This window comes from Sinocyclocheilus rhinocerous, unplaced genomic scaffold (assembly GCF_001515625.1).
Source record: "Sinocyclocheilus rhinocerous isolate Xijiao unplaced genomic scaffold, SAMN03320098_v1.1 scaffold82, whole genome shotgun sequence".
In the NCBI taxonomy this organism is placed as follows: domain Eukaryota; kingdom Metazoa; phylum Chordata; class Actinopteri; order Cypriniformes; family Cyprinidae; genus Sinocyclocheilus; species Sinocyclocheilus rhinocerous.
Window position 1 is genome coordinate 1987558 of NW_015644168.1, and position 26401 is coordinate 2013958.

The window sequence follows — 26401 nt, forward strand, 5'->3', positions numbered from 1 at the left end:
ACTGACATCATCTTAAATATGAAAGTATTTATGTATGCAGTATTTAATACTTTGCATTAAAATGGACAGTATACTGAATACAGTTGACAAAGAGAGCTGAAGAGAAAATGAAATAAAAAAGGACCCCAGTGCTGTGTATGTCTTTATTGCACTATTGCAACTACCTTGGAAAAGTACTGATTAATTTTCTTTCTTTTTAAACTACATTCATCCATCCATCCATTTTCCATACCACTATCTTCTCCAGGGTTGCAGTGGGCTGGAGCCTATTTTTAAACTACATTTATAATAATAATAATAAATATGCTTATTAGAAAAGCTTGAATACTATTAATTGTATTTAATAATATTAATTTGGATAAGAGTTTAACAGTGACAGTGTTATCTCAAGAGACGGCCTTAAATCATCCCATATGGTGAATTACTGAACATGGCTGGACATGAATAAACGAGCCATTAGGGAATCAGCTGGGCTAAAGCTCATCCCTTTCCATGTGTGTTAAAAAGTGAGCAGCACATTATCATGCATGAACATCTTTTTTTTTTTGGACATTTACTAGCAATTTCTGGGTGAAAATTGTTTCAAAGTAAACCCTACATCATTCTTATGTTAAAAGTGTTTACACATAATGGCAAATTCTACATACACACTGCATATATTATCATATTTTGCCCTAGTAATCGCTGAGAGGCTGCCCGGCTTATGTTAATACTTGTTCACAAACTCCCTTACAGTCTTTAGATTTATTGCTCCAAAATGCATTACCTCCTTCTGACCTTGCTAGTCCAATATAGTGAGCACTATCAAAGATGAATATACTGATAATCTGATGAGTATGTATGGCTGCAGAGGGAAGACCAGAGCTCCATTAGGAGAAGCGGAACACAGAACACATGTAATGCTCAGATTAAAGAAGGCTGGTGTGTTAATGCTCCAAACGTCCCTGGAGACCTGTGTTGTTAACACTAATCACAGTTGTTGATGTGGATGTTCACAGGGATCACTCTCACGGATGCATGAAATGTACAGATGTGATACTGTTTCTGCTATAGGTTTGATATCACAGGGTTTATGTTCTTTACCAACATTAGTGGAGAGAAAACAACACATGTGAAAATAAGAAACATTCACATTTTTGCTTAATTATTTCGATTTATTTATTTTTAATAAAAACTCCCACCATCTTGCACATCCAGAAATCTACATCTGTATTCTCATTTTCTGCTGGCATTTTTTTTTTTTTTGTAAACAGATTATTAGCCAGCTGAACTGAGTGAGTGAATTAAGCTATGCTAATTTTAAATAACAAGTCAGGAAAAACTCAAGAGTTCCCTTGTGAAAAAAAGAGTAAACTTTAGCATACTTTTAAAAATAGTATTTGTAATGGAAATAAAATACTTTATATACACTTCTCGTCAGAAGTGACGAGAATACTTTTTGTACGCGAAGAAAACAAAAATAATGACTTTATTCAACAATTCGTCTCCTCGGTGTCTCTGCGCGTCACCGTAGCGCCATTTCGGAGAATAACCACTGAATGCAAGCAGTGTACGCTATTCTGTGTCAGCCGCGCTGCACGGATGCGCTGTTTTCATTCAAATCAAAGCGTAAATACACGTAGAAAACGTATCCTTGTGTCGCGGCTGACACAGACTAGCGTACGCTGATGGCGTTCAGCGGATATTCTCCAAAATGGCGCTACAGTGATGCGGAGAAACACAGAGGAGACGAATTGTTGAATAAAGTTGTTATTTACAATTAGATGAAAATGTATTATAGTTTATATGTTTATTAAATGCAGTTAGTTGAGCTTAGTTCAATTTTTTTTCCACCCACTTAAGTAGCACTTAATATAACACTTAATATAAAGTACCATTTTTATATGTAATTTCATAGTTTCTTCTATTGTCTTTGAAATAGGTAAAGTGTACTGCTGAATGTACTGACATTTATGGTAAACTAAAATATACCTTAATGTCATTTCTACTGAAACTTGTATATCATGCATTTAAATATGTTTGTAATTCCAAAGTTGTAATGATGAGGATACAATTTAGAACATAAAAAATACATTAATAAATTAAAATAACTTCTGTGTGATATCAAATGTAATATCAAATAACACACTACAGTTACAATTAAATTACAGTTAAAAAAAAGTTTACATGTGCTTAGTATGTATTATGTTAGTCAACACATTAAAATACGTGTATGTCTTTAAAACATGGCAAAAGCTAAAGATATAAAATTTAAAACTTTGACATTTAGAAATTTGACATTTTTTAAAGTGTGTTAAGAAACAGTCATTAAAGTCTACTCTTTCAATATATTGGCATTTTATTGAATTAATATCATGTTTTTTTTTAATAGTACACTACAAGTGCACATTTAATACAATTAAGCCCATTTCTTTTTACGAGTTGCTCTGTACTGATAGACTGAGCACTTTGAAAGTCAATAATACCAACCCAACATGCAACCAAAAATTCTACAGAAACATCAACTCGTGTAGTGTATGGACAGCCAGAGAGCTAAAACAAATATTTCGATCACCTCATCCTCTCTTTCTCACTTCACATGAGCATATAATTCAGACTGTATCATTCAGAGAGCATCTGTACACAGAGTGTGTCATTCAGACCTACTGACCAACCATCAATCCTGCCATTTTCACATATACAGCAGACAGGACAAGCTATGTGCCACTGGCCACCCGGTTAGTCACTTTACAGCGCACACATTCCTCGCAGTGTGTCCTTTGAAGCTTCAGCCTCAATTTAAAGATGTACAGATACGCCACATGCCTGTTGTGCCCCGGCCATTTTCCTCAGCCCATATCAGTCCTTCAACTTCACAGACCTCTCCAAGTAAAAGCTTTCTAAAAGTAAGGAGGGAGAAAGAAACCGAAAATTACCAAAAGAGCACCAAAGACTTGAACCACACAACAGTGCACTTTGTCCACCCTGTGATTACAGACCATGTGTTGACCATAGTGATGTTAGGAATTAACATAGAGGGTCCTGCTGTGAAATGAAACGCCCTATACAAAGCTCAAGTGTCGCAACGTTACTCGAGCGAGCCTTGGCTCACAATGAAGAAACACTGTGGTGCAAAGCATTATGGGAGATAATGCTACAGTGTAAGTCATTCGTGCACATAAAATAGCCAGTCTGATCCACTTACCCCGTAGAGCTAAAGATATGTAAATAGGAGGTTTGAATAACAAAACCCACTCCAAAAGATGCTTAGAAAGACTGTTCTTCGATAAAGAGTTTTTGCATTCTTCTAGTTTTTATTTCATCAACAAAATTACTAACAACATTTTTTGTGAATTTTTCTGTTGATTCAATTTATTTTTGTCAACAACAGTGAAGATGAGATTATTAATTTGGAAGAAAAACCTACAATAAATATGACAATTTCAAATAATATAATAATATTATAATATAAAATATAATATAATGTAATATAATGTTTCATAATATTTATAATAATTATTTATTTATGTATTTAGTAGTATAGTGGTAGTGAGGCAACAGTGCTACCTACTGAACCACTGCCCATAATATAATATAATATAATATAATATAATATAATATAATATAATATAATATAATATAATATAATATAATATAATATAATATAATATAATATAATATAATATAATATAATATAATATAATATAATATAATAATTCTATATTATATAAACACAAAACACAAAACTATGAGTTAAAAAAGCCAAAGCCAAAAAGTGAACAAATTTAGCAAACATCCCAACCAACAACCAAAAAACATCCCAGTTGATACCATAAAGTATCCTAAATAATTATTTAATACCAGTAAATTTAAGCTGCAACTGAAGCCAGGTTTTACTTCTGAGTTGGAACCAATTGTCTGAGCAGCATTTATTTACAGCTAGCTAGCTGAGATTCAGGGTTATCTTTGAAGTGTGTCTCTCTCTGCTGTTTCAAACCTCAGGAGAAGCCTATTAGATGTCACAGAGTATGTGTTCTTGGCATGAAAGTGCATGGAGCAAAATTGCTTCTGCAGTGAGCAAATAGATGGACTCCCAGTTCAATGACAGTTCAAAAGACCTTGTGCAAATGGAGAGAGAAAGTGACCAAGAGGGTGTCACATGCTTCCTAGCTATGAACAGACAGTTGGAGCGATGGGCTCTACGATGTTCACAAACAGGCAAATTGAGAAGCACAGAAATTAATTACATTTGTGTGTGTGTGTGTGTGTGTGTGTGTGTTTTTAATATGGTGTTCCAGCCTGTAGTCTGTCAAAACCGTTTGTAGATAGAAATATTTTGCGGACACTGGTGCAAAATAATTGTGTAATTGACTTTTGCGTATCGCTTCCTTATTCTTTAGCAAACCAGAGAGCCAATCAAGAAACTATTTAGCAACACAGTTTGAAATTGCCAGCAGGCAATACTTGATATAACAGCTAAGTGAGAAATCGAGAGCTTTGACGGCAATGAGGTAAATTCATTACCTAACTGAAACAACATTGTCTCAATCACAGAGCTGATCTGTCAGAAGCCTCAGGTGTTAATTGTTTTCATCACATGTTTTGATAGTGGTAATCTGTTTCCGTTCCAGCCCTGTTCCTGAGGACACTGCAGTGGTTTGAGAGAGACGACATGATTTATGTGGCGCTCTTATCTTTTGCTTTTGTTCCTCTATTAGGCAAGAGCCTCCAGCAGGGAAAAGAGTATCTGTTAAAATACTGTGGGCATGTCACATCACTGTCACCATTCTCTCCTGGACACCCGCCATTGATCTTTAGAGCCTTTGTGAGGTAATTGACTGATATACAGCGCTGAAGAATTAATGGTAAAGTGATTTCCTTGATCACGACTGAGGTTCGTAATTAATATTGATGTGTGCACTCCACCAGCCTGTTCTCGTGTTCCAACTGTACTTACGAGCATTAAAAAAAATGTGTGCAAAATGTGTAAACAAAATAAGGGACTTACTTTTCCTCCTTTTCAAATAAAAGTGTAAACAAGAACGAACTTCAACCTTTTTCCAAAATAGATTCGATATGATGGTGCAATTATGAGAAATGAAGTCTCAATTGCAAGGTATAGTTGAAATATAAAGTGACAATCATGAGAAACAAAGTCACATAAAAAGTCATATAAAAAGTCGCAATTACAAGAAATAACCATAATTACAAGAAACAGTCACACTGCAAGATAGTGTGAGATACAAATTAGCATTCTAACAAAAACTCTCCATTCAAGAAACAAAGTCACAAATAGCAAGATACAAAATCATATACTGTAGTTGTGATATTATAACTGCAATTACAAGAACAAAGTCAGAGTGCACGATATAAAGATATAGTGTGATAAAACCACAATTACGAAAAATAAGTCACAAGTGCAATATTTGAAGTTATAATTGCGAGACAAAGTCACGTTGTCAGATACAAAGTAGCTTTCTGAGAAACAGTCTTCATTTGAGAAACAAAGTCACAATAGCAACATATAAAGTTGCAGTGAGTCCTATAAAGTGACAGTTATGAGAAATAACCACAATTACAAGAAAACGTTACAGTGCGATAAAGTAAAGGCTTTATTTGAAAAAGAAAGTCACATTTACGCAAAATAAAATTGCAAATCCAAGATATATAGTTAGAATTGCATTGCGTCACATTGTGAGATACAAATGAGCTTTCTAATAATAGTTCCCATTAAAAAAAAAATTATTTGCAATAGCAAGATATAAAGCAGGATTATGATATAAAGTGTCAATTACAAGAAATAATCACAATTACAGAAACAAAGTCACACTATAAATATAAAGAGATTATTCAAATTAAAGTTGTACATGCAACATTTTACAGTTGTGAAATATAACCTCACATTGTGAGATACAAAGTAGAAACTAAGTCACAAAATCAAGATATAGTCTCATTGTGAATCATTAAGTCAATTACAAGAAATACAATTACAATTACAAAAAGCAATTACAAAAACACAGTCACACTGCAAGATAAAAAAAAAGTGTGAGATATAGTTACAATTACTAAAAAATAATGTCGCAATACTGTAGCAAGATATAAAGTTGCATTGCATGATGTAAAGTCACAATTAAGAGAAATAACCACAATTACAATAAACAAAGTAACACTGCAAGACATAAAGGCATAGTGTGAGACCTAGTCACAATTATGAAAAGTAAAGTAGCAAATGCAAGATATGAAGTCGCACTGCGTGCTATAAAGTCACAATTACAAAAAGTATGAATGAATGAATTGCAATAGAAAAAAAAAATGGATTTTGATATCTGAGAAATATGGTCACTCTTTGCGGAAATAGATCATATGTTTTAGCAATGGTGAATGATAACGTAATTTTTTTATAAAATAATAATAAACTCAAACTGAAACAGTATACATCTGTGTTAAGAATATTCTACTGATAATCTCTGATGAATTACAAAGTAGAAATGTTGCTATTTTAATGACTAATTGCAGGTAATGTTGTAGGACATTTTGTCCCATGTCTCAGGAGTCAGTGAAATGATTTATCACTGAATACGAATGTGAGGCAAGCATCTGCATTTCAATGAGCTCTTCAACATATCTTACAGCAGGGGTCTGTCTCAGAGCAGCAGTGTCCCTGCGATCTAATGACACAAATGTGCTAGATTTTACTCCATATTAATAAGCATTCTGTCCACCTCAGCATCACAGATTTCCCCAACAACAGCTGTTTCCACTGATAACAGCAATTCAGACATCAGATTATGTGAGAGGATGAACTATGACACTTGTTGTGAAAATCCTAGTCAACAATTCCCCTGATTGTGTACATCACCATCCTTCTTCATGCAGAGTAAGTTTTTTAATGTTTTCTGGTGTTTGAGTGTCCCATACCACTCGCTGTGACTTTGAACAATGGCTTCTAGACATGGCGGGAGGTTATCAGTTCTCGACCTCAGCTTTAAGACCTGCCTTGTGTAGTTTTTAAGGAATAAGATATTTCCCCCTGGCACACAACAGCTGTATTTGAACACTAAAGTGACAAGCAAAGAAGGAAGCACATATAAATAACATGGCAAGCATTTGCTTTTGCAGATAAGGCAGCTATTGCATGAAATTGATTAACGTCTGCCTTTCCTCTGCACTCCGAATCTGCTGATTTAACTACTACAGATGAAGAAATTCCAAGATATCAGCTGGCATGTTCATGTATTATCCTCCTTCCCAAGATGAAGTGAATTGAACTATCATAACATAAACCTTGATGTTTGGATGCAAAGTCATGGTCTTTTGGTCATGAACAAATCACTGTTCATTCTTATTTATGTACTGTCACTAAAGTGAACCTACTGAACGAATATGGCCCTACACTGAATGTATTTTTTTTATCTAATTGCCAACAAGGAATTGTTATTGGACAGCTCTACTGGAGCACAACCGATTAACTTTAAACACAATTTTAAAACATGCATCCCTAATAAACAAATGCAGAAAATTTAGTTTTTGAAACATACACTTTATTTTATGTTTACACTGGTGCCGTTTTAAATGGTCAGCGATGCCTTTTTGTCTCATATTTATATCATATGATAAGCGATATCACACGAGCAGTGGGAACAATATCACAGGAGTGTTGTTTTTGTCCCGAAGAGCACGAGTGAAAATGAGATTTTTTACAACAGTTCAGTAAATAGTAAGTTGTGTTATATTTCAGACGGGCTATAATATTGTCCATTTTTGCTCAATTTTGCCAACAAAAATAATACATTTAAAGCCACAGAAGAACTGTTGTGCATCTCCAAGCTACACAGTGCTGTTTCGTTTCAGTATGAATCAGCATTTTTAACTAATCGTGTGTACCAATGATTCAATGGCTCATACATGAAGAGAGCCATTTATGTCATTCCTGATGAAATCAGCAGCTTGAACAAACTGAATGAATGACTCAGTGACTTACTCATAAAGACATTTACCTAATGGCAGTTTTAGTTTCTTATTTAGAGAATAATTTCATAAAAAAATAAAATAAATAAAAGTGATAATTTACCTACAAAAATAATAAAAATATAACAATAAAAAAATATTAATTTACTCACCCTTAAACCTGCATCACTTACTTTCATGGGACATAAAAGAAAATAATGAAGAATGTTGATAACCACAAGAAAAAGAATGTTGGTGGTAACCAAGTTCATTTGGTTACCAAAGACTTTCATTGTATGAACAAAAAATACTGAGATGTTTCTCAAATTATTATGTTCCATAGTTTATGTTAGGCCATTGTAGCCTTAACATTTAGGTCTTATGTGTAATACATTTTATGTTGAATCAAATTAAATATTTATTTCTAAGGCTACTTTTTGTAATATCTACTTATATATATATATATATATATATATATATAACTTTCATTTTCGTGAATCAGGAAAACTAGCCATTTTTAAAGCCAAAGTGTTTGGAAACCCAGTACCCACTTGGACACTGACACAATTTTCATAATTTTGACTCTGTATGCCACCAGAGCAGAATTAAAAATAAAACAAGCAAAATTAAATTGAAGTGCAGACTTGAAGCTTTAATTCAATGGGTTGAACAAAAATATAACATAAAATGCTTAGGAATTACAACTATTTTAACTAAACTATTAAAACTAGGGGTGCACATAAAAATCTATTCATATATGAATCGCGATTCTGTCTTCTAACGATTCTAATGGATTCACAATTTTCAAAATCAATGTTCTAAAACAGTGGTTCTTAATCCTTTTCCTCGCATCTCCCTGCTCTGCATCTCTCTCTCTCTCTCTCTCAATCTCTCATTCAGATCACCAGCTCAGCTCAAACAATGAACTGTTCCATTTATACAATTATTTTCACATAGCTATGAGAAGCGTTATACATGGACGTGCGTGCGGTTGCCGTACTGTATTAAAGCCTTAATCAGGATAAAACAGTATATTAAAAGCTAACAGAATCAGTAGCATTTACAAATAACAGCGTATCTAAAAGTATGAGAGAACAACAAACAAAAAACATACCATTAAGAGCCGTGCTTGCACAGGTTCTGCGTGATCTTCAACACTAATATCCTCTGCATCTCAATCGGGCTGAAATTGTTAAGCAATATAGACGACGCCATTGTTTACAATACAACCGGAGCACATGCCGCTGAGGTGAGGGGCGAGACGTTTAGACGCGCACTAGAGGCGGTTGAGCCAATCCCAACACACTGGGCCAGCTAAAATGACTTTTTTTTTTAAAACAAAGCATTAACACATGTTAGACTGCACCCCATAAACACAATCAAGCCTAGAAAAAAAAAAAAAAACAGGTAACCACCCCTTTAATATTTTGTTGAGAATTCTTTGCAGGCAATGACTACCTTATGTCTGGAACTCTTGGACATCACCAGAGACTGGGTTTCATCCTTTGTGATACTTTTCCAGGCCTTTACTGCAGCTGACTTCAGTTATTGTTTGTTTGTGGGTCTTTCTGCCTTTAGTTTTGTCTTCAGCAAGTGAAATGCATGCTCAATCAGGTTGAGATCAGGAGATTTACTTGGCCATTTCAGAATATTCCACTTTTTTACCTTCAAAAACTCCTGGGTTGCTTTTGCTGTATGTTTTTTGTCATTGTCCATTTGTATTATGAACACTGCTCCACCATGTTTCACAGATGATATTATATGCTATGGATTAGGAGCTGTTCCTAGCCTTCTCCATACTTTTTTCTTCCCATCATTCTGGTACAGGTTTATCTTAATTTCAACTGTCCAAATAATGCTTTTCCAGAAGTGGTCTGGCTTTTTTAGATGTTTTTTGGCAAAAAAATCTGGCCTTGTTTGCACCTTGTGGTGAATCCTATGAATTTGGTCAGAGCTCAGAGTGTGCACTACTTTAAGTCCATATTCATTATATAACTGTAACTTGAATATGTTTTGGTCAGCTGCTAAAATAAAATAAAAAAATGTTTCCAAATATTTATGGACCTGACTATATATATATATATATATATATATATTGGTGGAGCTGGCATGGCAGCGGGTCTGTATCTACTGTTCTCAGGGTCAGGGCAGAGTGCTAGTCCTCTTTCAGGCTGCCAGAACAGATGACATCTTGATGCTCTTGTCTTCAAAAGAGAAAAAGTGAGAGTGAGACAGAATCAAGAAAATGGAAATATTGGCTCTATCAAACAAGCTTTCAGAAGCCATTTTAGGCGAGACCATTGTCATTTTTGTAGTGCAGGGCTCAGTAAACACTGGCAGGTGCTTGCTGGCATGGGTGAAGAGTTAATCGTAGCCAAACACTATACAGATGAACACTGTCAATACAGACGACTGTGATGGAAATAAATTGCACTTGTGATTGTGGCAGGCCTTTCAACTGTTTACGTAAGTTTCATGGAGAGTTGCTCTTAAACAGCGATTTGCATTCCATATATGCGTTCGTTTATTGACTTCCCACAATGTTGTCGGTTTTGAAGGAAAAAAATAATATCTGCTATTATCAGCTACAATGCTTCAGCTTTTTATAGTATACTGTATATGGTGCCTATTTATGATTTATTTTCATCATATCATTACCTTTTTCGATAATACTTTACAATAAGGTTGTATTAGATAATATTAGTTAATGCATTAGTTAACATGAACTAACAACGAACAACACATCTGTTCACCATTACTTAATCTTTATTAATGTTAACTTGTTACATTAATGCTATTGGTAAACTTAATTCTAAAGTGGAAACCATCTGATTATCAACCGATATACTATTCGTATTTGTAGACTGTTTATTAACATGACTTACCACTAACAAAGTGGTTTTGCATCGTGGCCTCATCACCACCTCGGGTGTGCATTAATTTCTAATAATACAATGGCCTGTCATCAATTATTCCTTACATTATTCATACATACAATAAATTAATAAAAAGACAATTGGAAATTAATCTCTGTGCAACTATAGTGAATGTTTATTATTATTATTATTATTGGTATTATTTAAAATAAGCAAGAATAAAGAATCTTAAGCACAAAGCACACTCTAAAAAATGCTGGGTTAAATACAACCCAGTGCTGGGTAAAATAGGGACAAACCCAGCAATTGGGCTGTTTTGACCCAGCGGTTAGGTTAACTGTTTAATCCAACCTTTTGGGTAGTAACCCAACCACTGGGTCAAAACAACCCAATTGCTGGGTTTGTCCCTATTTTACCTGGGTTGTATTTAACCCAGCATTTTTTAGAGTGCACAATTCCCTTAATACATTATTTGTTAGCCATTTTCTTTCTACCCGTTATATACACATTATTTCTTTGCAGCAAAATAAATAAATAACTAATTGAGTTTCACATCGCATTTCATTAAATCAATATTTTATTTATTTATTTAAATTTTGCAGCCTCAAGTCAGTAATTCTGACTGGCATTTTCAGGCTTGTAAGGACATTTTATGATCTTATTTCAAAAGACCAAAAAATAGATTTTTCATGATATGATTCCTTCAAAACCATTTCTTTCTTTCTTTCTTTAAAAAAAATCAGTGAATATTTGTTGAAGTCTCTATTGGACATGCACATTCCCAGCAACTCGTGTGATACTACAAGACCCCTGCATAAAACAGGCTTAACCTCAGAACCAGACCTCTAATCAGCCTACCACGCTTATGGAGCAAAGACTGCGAACGGAAGCTCAGAAACACCGGTCCGATAATAGGACTTACATCTGGGAGAAAAGGAAAGAGGATGATGATTTTTTTTCAATCCGCTTAAAGGAAAGAGTAAAGCTTATTTTCCTTATCTCAGCTCAGAAAAGCAGAGAATCGATATTATGCATTTTTGTCATTTTATCCACTCTTTTTTCAACATTCATTCTAAATGTATTACATTTTGCACAAATTCAGTTCACTGATTTCATATGCATATAAGTGCACTATTTCAATATTGGATCTTTTCTGTTTCTCTATATGCAGAAGAACTTCCATTTAATTACACGGTTGGTAGTGTCACATCTTTGGGTGTCCTGGTCAAGTATGCTGCGGTTTCCAGTGCTGGATTCACTCACTCTAAAGCTCAAAATGCACTATTGCCCCTGTTCTGCTGATTAAAAGGACGTATGTGACCCTGGACCACAAAACCAGTCTTAAGTCGCATGGGTATATTTGTAGCAATAGGCAACAATACATAGTTTGAGTCAAAATTATTGATTTTACTTTTATGCCAAAAATCATTAGGATATTTATTTATTTATTTACAGAATTATTATTCTTACATAAATTAACATATTGACCTGGGTAAAACCTGTGACAATTTGCCCTAGTATCCTCAACTCCTTGATTTAAGGCCCAATTTACTAAACAGGGCTAATCAGCGTGAGAGTGTGATCCCATAAAAGTGTCGAAAGAAGTGGAAAGTTCTGTGGATGATCCACTGACACTACGCAAATTAAAGAACACAGACACAAAATCTAATTCCCAGAATGACCAACACAATCTACCAAGAGAGGGCAAATGAGCACAGGGTCAAACAAGCAGAGCCGATGATAATCTACTAAGAACTCAGGTGCAAAATGGGTTAAGACATGCTTTTCGGAGGCGTTAAATAACGGCGCAAATACTAATAAACTGACTAACGCAAACTTTAGTAAATCACTTTCCACAATTTATTTAAATACTCTCCTCCCATAAATTATGTGGGAAACTCCTACAAGTGCAGTGGTGTAGTCTACGTGATACGCAGGTATACGCCGTATACCCACTAGGAAAGATCAAGGATTTCTGAATACCCACTTAAAAATGCGCGATGATACGTAACAACATCATTTTGTGACAGACCTTTCACATGTTCATTCATAAATTCACCCTGTCTGTGTTGCGAAGCACCGACTTTTTGAGAATCACGCCGTATTTCTGTTGACGACTATTGTGCAACTCTTGCGCAGCATTGAGTGCGCAAGCTTGAAATTAACTAATGTGAATCTCTAAAGGAGATATGAATCCAACTACACTCTTTCAGTGTTTTCGTAAGCCTGCCCCTGAAGCTGCTGCTGCTTGGGGTGACACTGCAAACATATGACAACTGGGAACGTTAACATTATTGAAACTACAGAAAATGAGCCAGGTAAGGCTGGTACTATCCTGCGCGGTACAGAAAACGAGGCTGATGCTATCGTAGCGTTGCTTGGTACATCAAAGTAGTGTATGGCGTAATGTAACTAACAGCAGGGGATTGTTGGCATGTAAGAACAATGAGTGTTTTCAATAAACAAAAAGTTAATATTAAGTGACTTACATTGTCTGACTATAACAGTATATTCATCAACTAAAATAGCTTCAAACAAAGTCACAGCTGAGCCGCTGCACATCATTCAAACACAGCGTTGTTTCGTTTATGAATGAATCTGCGTTTTCAAACGAATCTAGTGAGTCAATGATTCAATTATCCATTCAAGACAGTCACTTGCTTTGTTCCTGAATGAATCAGCTGTTCGAACGAATCAATTGAATTAATGATTCAGTGATAAAATAAGTAACTTGACGCCACCTACTGGCAGTTTTAGTTTCATTTTTAAAGTATAATTTCAGTTAACTAAATCATTGAATATTTCTATAGGTATTCGATATTTTATATTTAAAACATTAATCTCAACATGAATTTAATTGCACTCATGCCACCTCTGAGCCTCATTAAACGTCTGAAAATATACCTACAAGCCACTTTTGTGTTCTTCTGTGCCACCTCTGTAGTGCAAATGAATTTTGTTAATAATTATTTGATCGGAAACTTATTCTTTTGATTCCATTGTTTTAATTAGAAATTTAGAAAAAAAGCTTTAAAAAATACACTTTTGAATTGACGTGTGGCCAAGTATGGTGTCCCATACTTGGAATTTGTGCTTTGCATTTAACTTATCCAAGTGCGCACACACACAGTAGTGAACACACACACACCGTGAACACACACCCGGATCAGAGGGCAGCCAATGCTGTGGCGACCGGGGAGCAGTTGGGGGTTCTGTGTCTTGCTCAAGGGTCTCAACTCAGTCGTGGTATTGAAGAGAGTGCTGGTTATTCACTCCCCCCACCAACAATTCCTGCCAGACATGAGACTCGAACCCACAATCTTCAGGTTACAAGTCCGACTCTCTATCCAGCCATGACTGCCCCACATAAAAGACAACATATAGCCTACTTCCAGTAAAGTTAGATTACAAAAAAATGCCCCTGTAAATCACTTTAAAGAGTCCTGTATTACTTAGTAATGGGAAGGCTAATTTTTGTTATTGATCAGAAGGTGCTCCTGATTTTTTTTTACTGTGCTCTTACTTTTTTTTTTTAAATTAGCAGCACAAGTGCTCCTAAAAATAAAAGTAAATAAATAAATATATTAATTAATTAATTAAATATAGCCCTGTTTAGTGAGTGTGGTGGTGCTGGTGCTTATGGGGTGTTGCTCTGGGATGGGTGAGTATGAGGCTGAGAAGGGAAAAATCACAGTATACTCCCTACACAAAACCAGACTACACCACTGTACAAGTGCATATGCAATAACTGTGTCCACGCCTTTTTATCACTAATGTTTCACTGTGTGTTTTCAGTAAATCCTGACAGTTGTTTTTTTAATGCCAAAACAGGGTTTGCGCAGTTGGCACAAGCTGTTAATAAATATGGCCCTCAGAATTAAATTAATCTAGAAGCAACTTATATGACTCACTACACTGACATATCACAGGCCCTGTGGGTTAATGAAGCAGATGTTAGCAAGAAGAGAAATAGAACTTTCTGGAATCTAATTGATCCAGTGAAAATTTATTTACAGGGGTTTTTGTAGATGAGTTTAAAACTGTCGGCTTGTGTAGGAAGATGTGCAAGCAATCAAAGGCATATTGAAAATAAGGCAAGGCAAGGCAAGGCAAGTTTATTTGTATAGCATATTTCATACACAATGGTAATTCAAAGTGCTTCTATAAGTCTATAATAAGTCTAATATAAACTGACTGCATTCATCCGACTCAATCCTCAACTATAATGTCTTTAAGTAATTTTAAGTAAGTGTCTGTAAGTACTCAACACAATTTATGATAGGAAAAATAGCTTAAAGAGAAATAGTCTATCCATTTTCATTGATCCAATAGCTTTTTTTTTTCAGTAATTAAGTAAATTTCATGAGAGTGCTGAATGTGTGTACAATGAGCTATAGATCACACTATTAGTGCCAACTTTCTGTATTTATTACTGAGTTGCACCAGTGTAATAGCAGCTCTTATTACACTATTTATGTCCGCCAATTTGTGACTGCAATTGAAAAGGCTATAAACAGAATTTTAGGGGTTCATTGATTTCTCCTAGCTGTTTCTTATGGTACAGACTTTTTTCGGTCACATTATAATGACTTATATAGAAATACATGGCAGCCTTCTTGCTCTTAAAAAGACCACACAAATATGCAGTCTTCAAGTTGTGAGCCTATGCAAAACTCCAAGCTGTTCAGCTTCTAGGTCTTTTTGCAAGTTGAATGACAACAATCTGTATGACTCATTCTCATTTGACAGTTGTATTTCGGAGTACAAAAATATTCTTTACATGAATTTTGGAGAACATATATGCAGTTGTTAAATTATTGAGTGAGTTGTACACGTAGCCAACATCATTAGGTGTTGTATGCAAATGTATTACGCATACTCTAACCCAAACATCACCCTAAAGGTGTGTTCAAAATGACAGCAGTTTGCAGCAACAAAGTGATAAAGCATATGCAAAAAAAGTTATTCAATTTCAATAAGTATTTGAGGTGACGTGAGGAACAGAGAACATTGAGAAGAGTTCAACTTTATGCAAATGAGCAATGGTGCAATGCGTCGACAACCAATGCAGACAGACAGCTGACAGCCACTGTAATCGAAGTGCCATTCACAAAGGCTGTATTATTGCAAAGTCTGTGAAAACGAAGTGTCAGGTTATTAAACTTTTCAAATACATTTCAAGACCCTTGTGTCCAATTCCATTTTGTTTTAAATGCAGTAATGTGTGCTTTTGTATGGACGATGGGGCGACTAGGAACGTTGTATCAGGCCCTTTGATAAGGGGGCCCACAAAGGTCCTCTATGATGTAACCTACTCATTAGGCACAGGGGAGAAGGGCCCACCCATAAAATTATATCCCATGACCTCTAAATTTAAGCTAGAGTTAACCTGCTCACAGCTACATAAAAATGTAGTGATTTCTCACTGTCGTTTCATTATGTCTTAGATTATGCTTTTTGGAACTTGAGATGAAACACTCTCATGTTCCCATCTCCTTAAATAGATAGTTCATCTAGAAGGAATGTTTGTAAGCAAACAGTTGCTGGTAGCCATTTACTTCCACAGTATTTTATGTTATGTTATGTAACGTTACGTTACGTACGTTACGTTACGTTACGTTACGTTATTTATTTATTTATTTGTTTGTTTTGTTTGTTTGTTCCCCATACTTTGGAAGTCAATGGCCACCAGCAACAATTCGGTTACCAACATTCTTCAATAAAATCGTCTTTTGTGTTCAACACAATAAAGACATTTATACAGGTTTGGAACAACATGAGGGTGAGTAAATTATGCCAATTTTTTTTTTTTTTTTTTGGGGGGGGAGCCTTCACAGCCCTCAATCAAGTTAGATTTTTGGCTCTTAGTATTAAAAAGTTAAAAAGGACACCTGTGCTCTGATTCTGAAGGATGTGCCACATGTATACAAGTTATTATATTACATGTTTGGTTGTTGAGATGTTGTGTTTTTTATTTGCTTTTTTCATGCATTTTTCGAACTATCCCTTTAAGAAGAAGTCACCTTCTATATAAACTTGCCATGCAGAGATAGAGACTCTGCAGATAGATGACAGTAATTTGCAGCAACGGACTTAATTTAATACAATTAGAATAAATTAAGAGTAAATTGAGAATGTTTAGAATAAAGAATAACGTTAGTAATAATTAATTAGTTTCCTAATTAAAACAATTAGCTAAGTTGCATGCACTCAAATGATGCACAAGTATTATAAGTAAAATACATTTCCATTTAATAGTTTGAGATCAGTAAGATTTTTGAAAGAAGTTTTTGAAAGAAGTCTCTTATGCTGAATAAGGATGCTTTATTTATTTGTTTATTTATTTATTTTCCATCTTAATATATTTTAAAACACAGTCTAATCCTGTGATGGCCAAGCTGAATTTTCAGCATCATTACTTCAGTCTTCAGTGTCACATGATCATTCAGAAATCATTCTAATATAGCCTATACTGATTTGGTGATTTTATTATTATCAATGTTGAGAACATTATATTAATAGTTTTGTAAGAACTGTCACTTTTGGTACATGTAATTCATTTGTCCCTGAATAAAAGTGTGTGATTTTTTTTGTTTTTTTTTGCCTGAAAGTGGGCTATTCATGATGTTTTTCTTCATACATTTTAAATATGCCTTCACATACTTATTGGGGAACAACTGATGAAACTATACTTGTTTGGTAGAGTTTGTTGTCCCTAAAACTGCTATGTTATGCTAAGGAGATAATTAATATGCCAGTTGACTAATTTCAAAGGGCAATCAAGTGTCCTTGCATATTCAGAGTCATAATGTCTTTACTTTTTTCTTCCTTTTCTTTTTCTAAAGGCTGCTCTACCATTCTGTTCAGCATCAGTGAGGCAATGACAGCATTGTGAATAGATGCAGATTCATATGGCAGAAGGAGATGAGCATTCATGTGATTCTACAGTTTTGTTAGTGGCACAGACTTCATTAAAATTAGAAAATAGAGCCTTTAGTGGCACATTCATTAAATGATCGGTTCTCTGGACTGTTCGGTTTCTGATGTCATGAACAATTACATTGTTTTGTAAGCTATAATGACTTTACTTGAGCGGTGCCAACTTGTGACTGTCTAATATTTCCCCTTTAAAACACCATAAGAGAATAATTATGGATGGTACAAAACAGAATATTTAATTAAAGAGCCGACAGGCATTCAAATGGTGTTGTGTTCCTTTAACCTCTCTGGCTGGCAACATTTTGAAATTACTGCTATTATTTTTCATCCCACTCAGTGTGACACATTAATAGTCAGTGACAGCTGTGGTCTCTGTGAGTCAAGCCGCACCCATTAAACCAAATGGCAAGGCCAGTTAAAGGCTAGAATGATTTCAACCAGCTGATGCTTAATTGGTTTAATGTTGTTGATTTGACCATTATGTTGTAGTTGTGGTCAAGTTGTCATCGGCTTTGCGATATTTTAATTGACTTTACCACAGTGATTACATGCATTATGTAATCAAAAATAGGTTAATAGTTTGTGATTTTGTTCATAATTCATTAATTTAATTCATTTTGTACACAGATTTGCAGGGATTCATATAGTATGAACACTACGATAAAGTAAAATTTAAATATTATGTTATTATAAAATAATATTTAAAAATATTTCATTTTACTGATGCAATCATTAAAGCGATTATTTAGAAATATTATTATATTAATATAATATTTAATTTTAGAATATTTTACATGTTAAATATTACAAAAGTTACACAATAAGTGCAAGCACAGTAAACAGCAACAACAAGTTTTTTATATATATATATTTTTGCAAAAATGTACACAGAGGACTGTTTTTCCATTATTTCTATGTTGCTAAATAGATATATTCATGCATACATGCATTAATAAATAATCAGCATGCTGGACAATTTATCTGCTCATGTCTACTCATTCCTTTAATTGATGAGTTCCACTTACTGTCAGTCAAATGATTTCTTACCTGACAAGCAGATGTTTTGCTAAATGAGTTTTATTTTATTTTATTTTTTTCTTCAGCACTGAGTCATCTACACCTCATTTACCGGAGGACAAGAGTGGATGCAGAATTTATAGGCCATCAACTGACAGAGCACCTCTGGGAATTAGACAGCGATTTCCCTCGCACCTTGCCATTCACAGCGTCTGAGATGAGGAGCTAATTGATTCCTGACAGGCTTTCCTAACAACAGGTTTCTCTATATTCAAATATCTGTTATTTTTTTATTTATTTTTATTTGCGGTCTCTTCAGCATATGCCCTGATACACGCTGTTGGCTAAGAATTATTGGAAATTTGGAAATTTGCAGCCACTTGTGAACTTTGCAAATTCGCTACATATAGGACTTGTTATAGCAACATCTGATGATTGCTATATATTAAAAAAAATGGTTTAGATCTGTTGGCACTTATATTGCATTAGTGCTGTGGGACTGTATTTTATGCATGAGTGTTTTCATTGTTCAGATGCATGAGTTGTTGAAGCACCATTAACTGCTTGCCAGCTGGCCAACAGCCATAATTATATACACACATCAAACATCCATGACCCGTGAAATGCTTGTGAAATGCTTGACTGATGCACATGGATGCTAAAACAGCACAATAGTTTAATACAGAAGTTGTTACGGAACTGTCTACCTTGGCATAAGTCTGCTTTATGCTGCTCGATGTACCAGATAATGATTTCCCTTGCATAATCCAAACAGCCACTATTCCAGTTTTGTTAAAGGAATAGTTCACCTCAATATAATAATAAAAAGCTGAAAAATTATTTACCATGAGGCCATCCAAGATGTAGATGAATTTGTTTCATCATATAATGATGTAATGATGTTAGCATCTCACCAATCGATCCCCTGCAGTGAATGGGTGCCGTAAGAATCAGAGTCCAAAAAGCTGATAAAAACATCACAATAATCCACAAGTAATCCACATGACTCAAGTGAATGAAGTGAAAAGATACAGGTTTGTAATAAATGAATACATCATCAACACATCTTAAATTCAAACCGTTGCTTCCGAAATATGAGTCCTCTTTCCAGAGTTTTGTTGAAAAATCTTGTCTGAATCAGGAGAGGAATATGCACAGATAATGCACAGTGTAGGCGTGAAAACAGTCAAAAACGAATATCCTAAATAATTAAGTCAATAGATTTGATGTAAGAGGACAACAGGAAATTGACTTTTTCACTGGATGAAGTGCTGTTATGAATTATGGACTTCTATTTTGGCCAGACATGACTGTTTAAAGTTAAAATGCTTTAATGATGGATGTGTTTCTTACAAACATGCTGCTTTTCACTTCACAAGATGCTAATTGTTAGATTGGAGTCATGTCAATCACTTGTGGATTATTGTGATGTTTTTATCAGCTGTTTGGACTCTCATTCTGACGGCACCCATTCACTGCAGTGGATCCATTGGTGAGCAAGTAATGTAATGCTAAATTTCTCCAAATCTATTATGAAGAAGAAACAAATACCATGTGTATCTTGGTTGGCCTAAGAGTGAATACATTTTCAGCAAATTTTCATTTTTCTGTTAATTATTCGTTTAATATGTATTGATTGTTCAATCTTGACAATTTTTTTGTATGTTTGTTTACTTATTCCATATTCATAGTTTATATTTCATAAAATGGTGAGATGTGGCTGAAGACAACCAGGCACTGAATGTATTATATATTGACAGTTCATCAAAGTTGTTGGCTGGATTGTAGCCTGTCGACATTTCCACTTTTCTCAGTATGGTCATTTGAGGCTTTGTAGAGAAAAAGATCAGCAAAGATTTCACACAAATGGACTATGAAATGACAGTCACACTGCTGCAGGTCATTAAGACTTAAACAACATCTAGAGCAGTCTGCTCTTGTAACACAATGACACAAGACGATAAGCCCAAGTGCAATTTAATATGAACAATGACAAAGTAAAATAGTCCAATGTTCCAAATACAATGACCTGACTCAAAAAAACTCAAAGACAAAACACAATGTACTCAGTTTCAGCCTCAGACGGCCCCACTGACCACCCTCAGTCCATTAATCTGACGGGTGTTCTGTGTAGTTCATTTGCAAAAACAGATAACAAAATCAGATAATTTTCAAAAATCATGTTTTTATTGTTTTTTTTTTATTATTTTGTATGATCTTTTTTATTATTTCCCCCCCAATAAATATTACCAATACAACATATCAGCATATTAGAATGATTTCTGAGGAATTATGTGGACAAGACTTTATGCCTGTGTGCTGTCACTGAGTATTTCAAAATAAGAAATCAAATAAAAGTCCCTGTTCTCTGAGGTTATGTATCACTGGTGTCAGTGAGCACATCTGGTAACACAATTAGTTTAGAAACAGGGCGACAGTAGACTCGGTTTCCAATAGTCACTTCCGCTGCTGGGAACAACTTGTTTTACTCTGCCTACTGGCCAGAGGGCTCGTGGCAATTGAGAGTCCATAACCATAACTACCTGCCTCACTGATAGATTTGGTGTAGATTCTCTCCATTTGGCACAGGGATGTAAATTTGGCAAGTAATTCTGAATGAACTATTTCCAGAACTGGTCAACTATGATTTGGCTATGTCGCCATTTCCTCTTTCCAAGCAGTTATCTTGTGCCATAAACCACTTGAGGGAGAGTGGCATCCCGCACGCCTCATCAGCAAAAGATTTGGAGTGACTGGGTCTTTGTCAGATATCTCTGATTATACATAGCCAAGTGGTTTAGAGTTTAGTATTCCTTCCACCTCAACAAGAACAGTAGACAGGACTTCGTCAGACACAATAGGGCCTTTCACACCGCGGGAACCTTTTCATAGTACCAGAACTAATTGTGGAACTACCCACTTTTTGGCGGCCCTAATCTGATCCTTCAGTACTACTTGAAGACATGATTTAATAGAGTGGATTTCATGCTCCGCTGAAATGAGGTGCATGTGGAGGGTTAAACTGAAAGGAAATCGTTGATTGCTGGCTCAAGTGCAGAGAATGTTTATTGGAGTTCTTGATTCCCACCTCTGAAATGTGTGCCCTGATCAGAGATTAATTCAAAGGGTTTGCCTCGTCGTGCAAAAAAGCGACGTAAAGTCATGAGAAAGGAGTCAGAGTCCATACAATGCAGATGGCCCAAGTGGATACACCTCATGGTGAAACACTTGAAAATGATTCCCCAGCGTTTTTCATGTCTTCTGCCTATCTTTACTGTAAATGGCCTGAAGCAATCAACTCCAGTTGACCAGAAAGGAGGCTGGTATAAGTGAAGACGAGCAGCAGGGAGATCAGCCATTTTGGGGTTGACTGGATTACTGCGTCATTTCCTACATTCTCTGCACTGGCGTTGATATTTCTTTATGGCTTGTCTGTCTCGGATAATCCAGTAGGTTATTCGCAACTCCGCGAAGACACGTTCAGGACCGGGATGAAGTAGTCGGTTGTCGTAGTCTTGTATAATGAGTTTAGTGATGGGGCGATCAGGTGCCAGTACAATAGGATGTAAGGTATCAACTTTAAGTTTCTTAGCCTTATGAAAATGACCTCCGACTCTAATAATTCCTAAGGTTTGATCATATTCAGGTGATAGAGTACTTAACCTACTGCTAGTATGTATGACTTTGCCGTTCTGAAGAGAGTGGACTTCATCAGGGAAGCTATCCTGCTGGGCTTGTCTCAGAAGAAGCAGTTCAGTATCCATACTTTGCAGCTGACTTTGGGGGTGCTACTGCGCAGTGTACAGACTGGTTTGTGGCTTGGACTAAGTCTGCCCATGTGGTGTGCTGCTCTGGATCTGGTAGTGAAGAATAAAGGACAGCCACATGAGCACAGAAGAATGACTTTCTTAGCTCATTCTCATCTGTGGAGGATGAGGTAGGTTGTGTTGGCCAGTGTTCTGGTGACTGCTGAAGTAAGTTAGGGCCCTGATTCCACTGACAAACGTGAGAGAGCTCATAGAGAGATTTGCCTCTTGTAATATCATCAGCAGGATTTAGTTCCGAGTCCACGTATCTCCAGTTATCTGAACTGGTCAATTCCTGTATTTCAGCAATCCGTGTGCCAACGAACACCTTGTAATGACAGGATTCCGATTTGATCTACGAAAGAACTGTGGTGGAGTATGTCCAGATAATAGTGTTATGGATGGGTAGAATAATTTCAGTCAAGAGGAGTTTAGCCAGTTGGGCTCCAGAAAGTGCACCACACAGTTCCAGTCGGGGCATTGATAGTTGCTTTTTGGCTGCAACACAGGATATGGCCATAATAAATGAATAATGGATCCTTCCCTTCTCGTCTTGGAGACGCAGATATGCCACTGAACCATAAGCCCGCTCAGAGGCATCACAGAATATGTGACAGAACATCTCCTCCCCGATGCAGTCATCCCAGCCTCTTTTGTTTATCCACAAAGCTTGAATGAGGTTCTTAGCCCGGGTGTTATAAGGCAAAATATACCCAAGAGGGTCATATTCAGAGGTTAGCTCTCTGTAAATATTGCGCATAGTGGGCTCCTCATTTGATAGCGGGCGATTTCGATGCTTGTCAAGCTTGTCAGAGGCGCAGTGCCAAAAGTGCCCGAGTGTAGACTTTTATGGGTCTGTTTTGTTTAAAGTCAGCCATAGCTCACAGCTTTCTGATCGTGCCTCAGTTGGTAGATGAGCGATTACCTCTGGGTAGTTACTGGCCCACTAACTACCCATATCTCCACAAGAAGCGCAGCAAGGGCTGATCTTCTGGAAGGAGGCGCACTTGGTGAAACATTGAACGAATGTCTCCACTGATGGCCACAGGATATTGTCGGAATCTGAGGAAAACTCCCAGCAAGGATGGACCCAACGTAGGTCCTGGGAGTAACTGGTCATTCAGAGAAGCTTGGCGGAACTGATAAGAGCAGTTGAATACAACCCGGGCTTTTTTATTGTGATGTACAAGATGGTGGGGAATAAACCATGATTCATCTGTACCTTTAACCTCTTCAGAAGTGAGTTTCATCGCATATCCTGCCTGTTCGAGTTTGTGGATTTCTTTATTGTAGACCTCTGCTAGCTCTGAATTACTATTCAAACGGCGCTCAGTGGCCCTTAGAAGAGCCATGACTGATTCTGGACCTGCATGCAAGACCGTTGCATTCCCTTTGCGAAGAAGAGGAGTTGCATAGCGAGAGACTCCATCCACTTCAACTCTCTTTATTTTTGTTTCCAGCATTGTAAGAGCATCTCTGTCCTGCTTGGGTCATGTCATATCTTTCACAGGCTGAAAGGGAAGTATGTCTACTTGCCAAAGTTTTTCAACATGATGAGACAGATCTTGTGTGGGAGAGTGGAACAGTGAGATGTTCAGACAGGTAGTCTCCAATGGCTGGTCTAGGAATGTAGTTGGACCCTGGATAGCCCAGCCCAAACTTGTACTGACTGCAACAGGTGCACTGGTGCTATCGGTGTGATAAGATGTGGGTAATCGGAACCAATAAGAAGCATGGGCTGTACCTATTTGAAAGGTATAATGGGAATGTCTCTTAAATGCACAAACTTTTGTTTCAGAGCGTCCACCGGGCAGGATTGCTTGTCAATGATCAGCTTGTGTGCGGTAAAGGCAGTGTGTATCTTATAGCGAATGCTCGGATTCACAGAGGCAGACAGTTCAAAGGAGACTGATGCACCCTGGATTACTACAACTTCTTGTCTAATTGTCCTGAGGGCAAGTGATTCATCTGTCTTCTCCAGATCAAGGTAATAGACTGCTGTAGGGAGAATTATGGTCCTTTTAGACCCGTCGTCAAGAATAGCATATGTGTCCAGTATTCTCCCTTTACTATGAAGTCTGACCTTAACCACTTTCAACATGACTCTGCCAGAATGAGTAACCTGATCAAGGTGGATGGTCCGGGGTACTGTATTGACAGTAAGAATGCTCTTGTTGATGTTGGTTGCAGTTTCATGGAGAACTGATAAGTGCTGTTCACCACAATTGGAGCATGACTTTTTCAGGCTACAGTTTGCAGGTTCATGTCCTCTACCACACTTCCAGCATGGGTTGTTGTCCTTTATCCATGCTGTTCTTTGTGCGACGTTTAATTTGACAAATTCAGGGCAAGAGTTTAGGTAATGCTGCTGGCATTTGCAGAAAGGGCAGTACGGCCTAAAGCTTTCCCGTTTCTTGACTTTTGTCTGTTCTTTGTTTGTCTGCAATGATGAGGTAGCTGAAGCGGAGGGCCTTTCTGTCGCATGATCAATTCCATAGTAGATTGTGTATTGTACTTTTGGTGGCTTTAGGGGTTTCTGCTCTCTGTTCTCAATGCAATGTCTATCTGAACTATACGGCTCAGCTGCTCTCCTCGATATCTGAAGTGCTTGTGATTTTTTCTCGAGCCACTCTGCAAACTCAGGAAGAGTGTAGGTTTTATCAGTCCCATTCTGGAGAATAACTTTTGGTCATGCAGTACTCAACAAAGCTATCTCTATAAGAGGATGGGAGCTTGGTAAGCAATCTGTCGACATGTGAGCCACACATAAGCTCAGTTCTGGAAGACCCTTCCAATGTGTTAAGGAGACCAACAAGGGTGCTGACTGATAAAGCAAAGTCCTCAAAACCTTGAGCATCCCCTTGCTTCAGTGGAGACGTGCAGATAATGTTGCCAATTTCTCCCTGTACCAGCTTTCGGGGCTGGCCATAGCACTGTTGCAAAGCTTGCATGGCTTGGGTATAAGGCATGGGATCATACATGCATCGCTTAGCTATCTGGAAGGAAGCTGGTAATTTGAGATGATCAAGTAACAATTGAAATTTATAGTCCTCTGTCAAATGGAGATGTGGGCCAAGGACACCATCAAGTCTCTTCTTTAACAGAGAAAAATCACCCTCCTTCCCAGTGGTGAAACTGATGAGCATAGGTTTAGGGATTCCATAAGACAAAGCGATAGCCATCTCCACCATGCTTGGAAGTTTAACTGCTGGCTGAACAGTAGAATAGAATGGTACAGAATATGACTGTGGCTGAGGTATTGCATCTGGGGGCCTGACAGGTCAATAGCCCTGTAAGTATGGATGTGAATATATTACAGATTGTAATGGGGGAGGTTCTGGGTACTGCAACATCAAAGGCTGTGCTGGAGTGAATGGTGGTAATGACTGCACGAACTGTGGTTGCACGTAATTAGGATTCACAGTAATTAGGATTCACAGTATTGCTTGGCACAGTTGTCGTAGAATGTGCATGAACTGGTGGATGGCTCGGTACAGTTCGGTACACCGTGGACGTAGGTGATGTCATTGGAAGGATGCGTTGCTGTAAAGAGGACTGGCCTTGGGGTTGTATTCTCTGCTAAAGGTCACCAGGCCGTAGATAAACATATGGTGGATACATCATACGGACCCGCGGATGACGGAATTCAGTCCGGACCCGCCTCCATTTTATATTTCAAGAGCACTAATTATTTCCTACTTTGATAAACGCATGTTAAACTTGTAAATCATTTGTTTAGTTTTTTTATGTCTTTTTGGAGATTGTCCGAAATGAAAGCGAAGGCGAGATATTGAAACTTTTCCTTCATGACATTTGTTGTCATGACATCCAGTGACC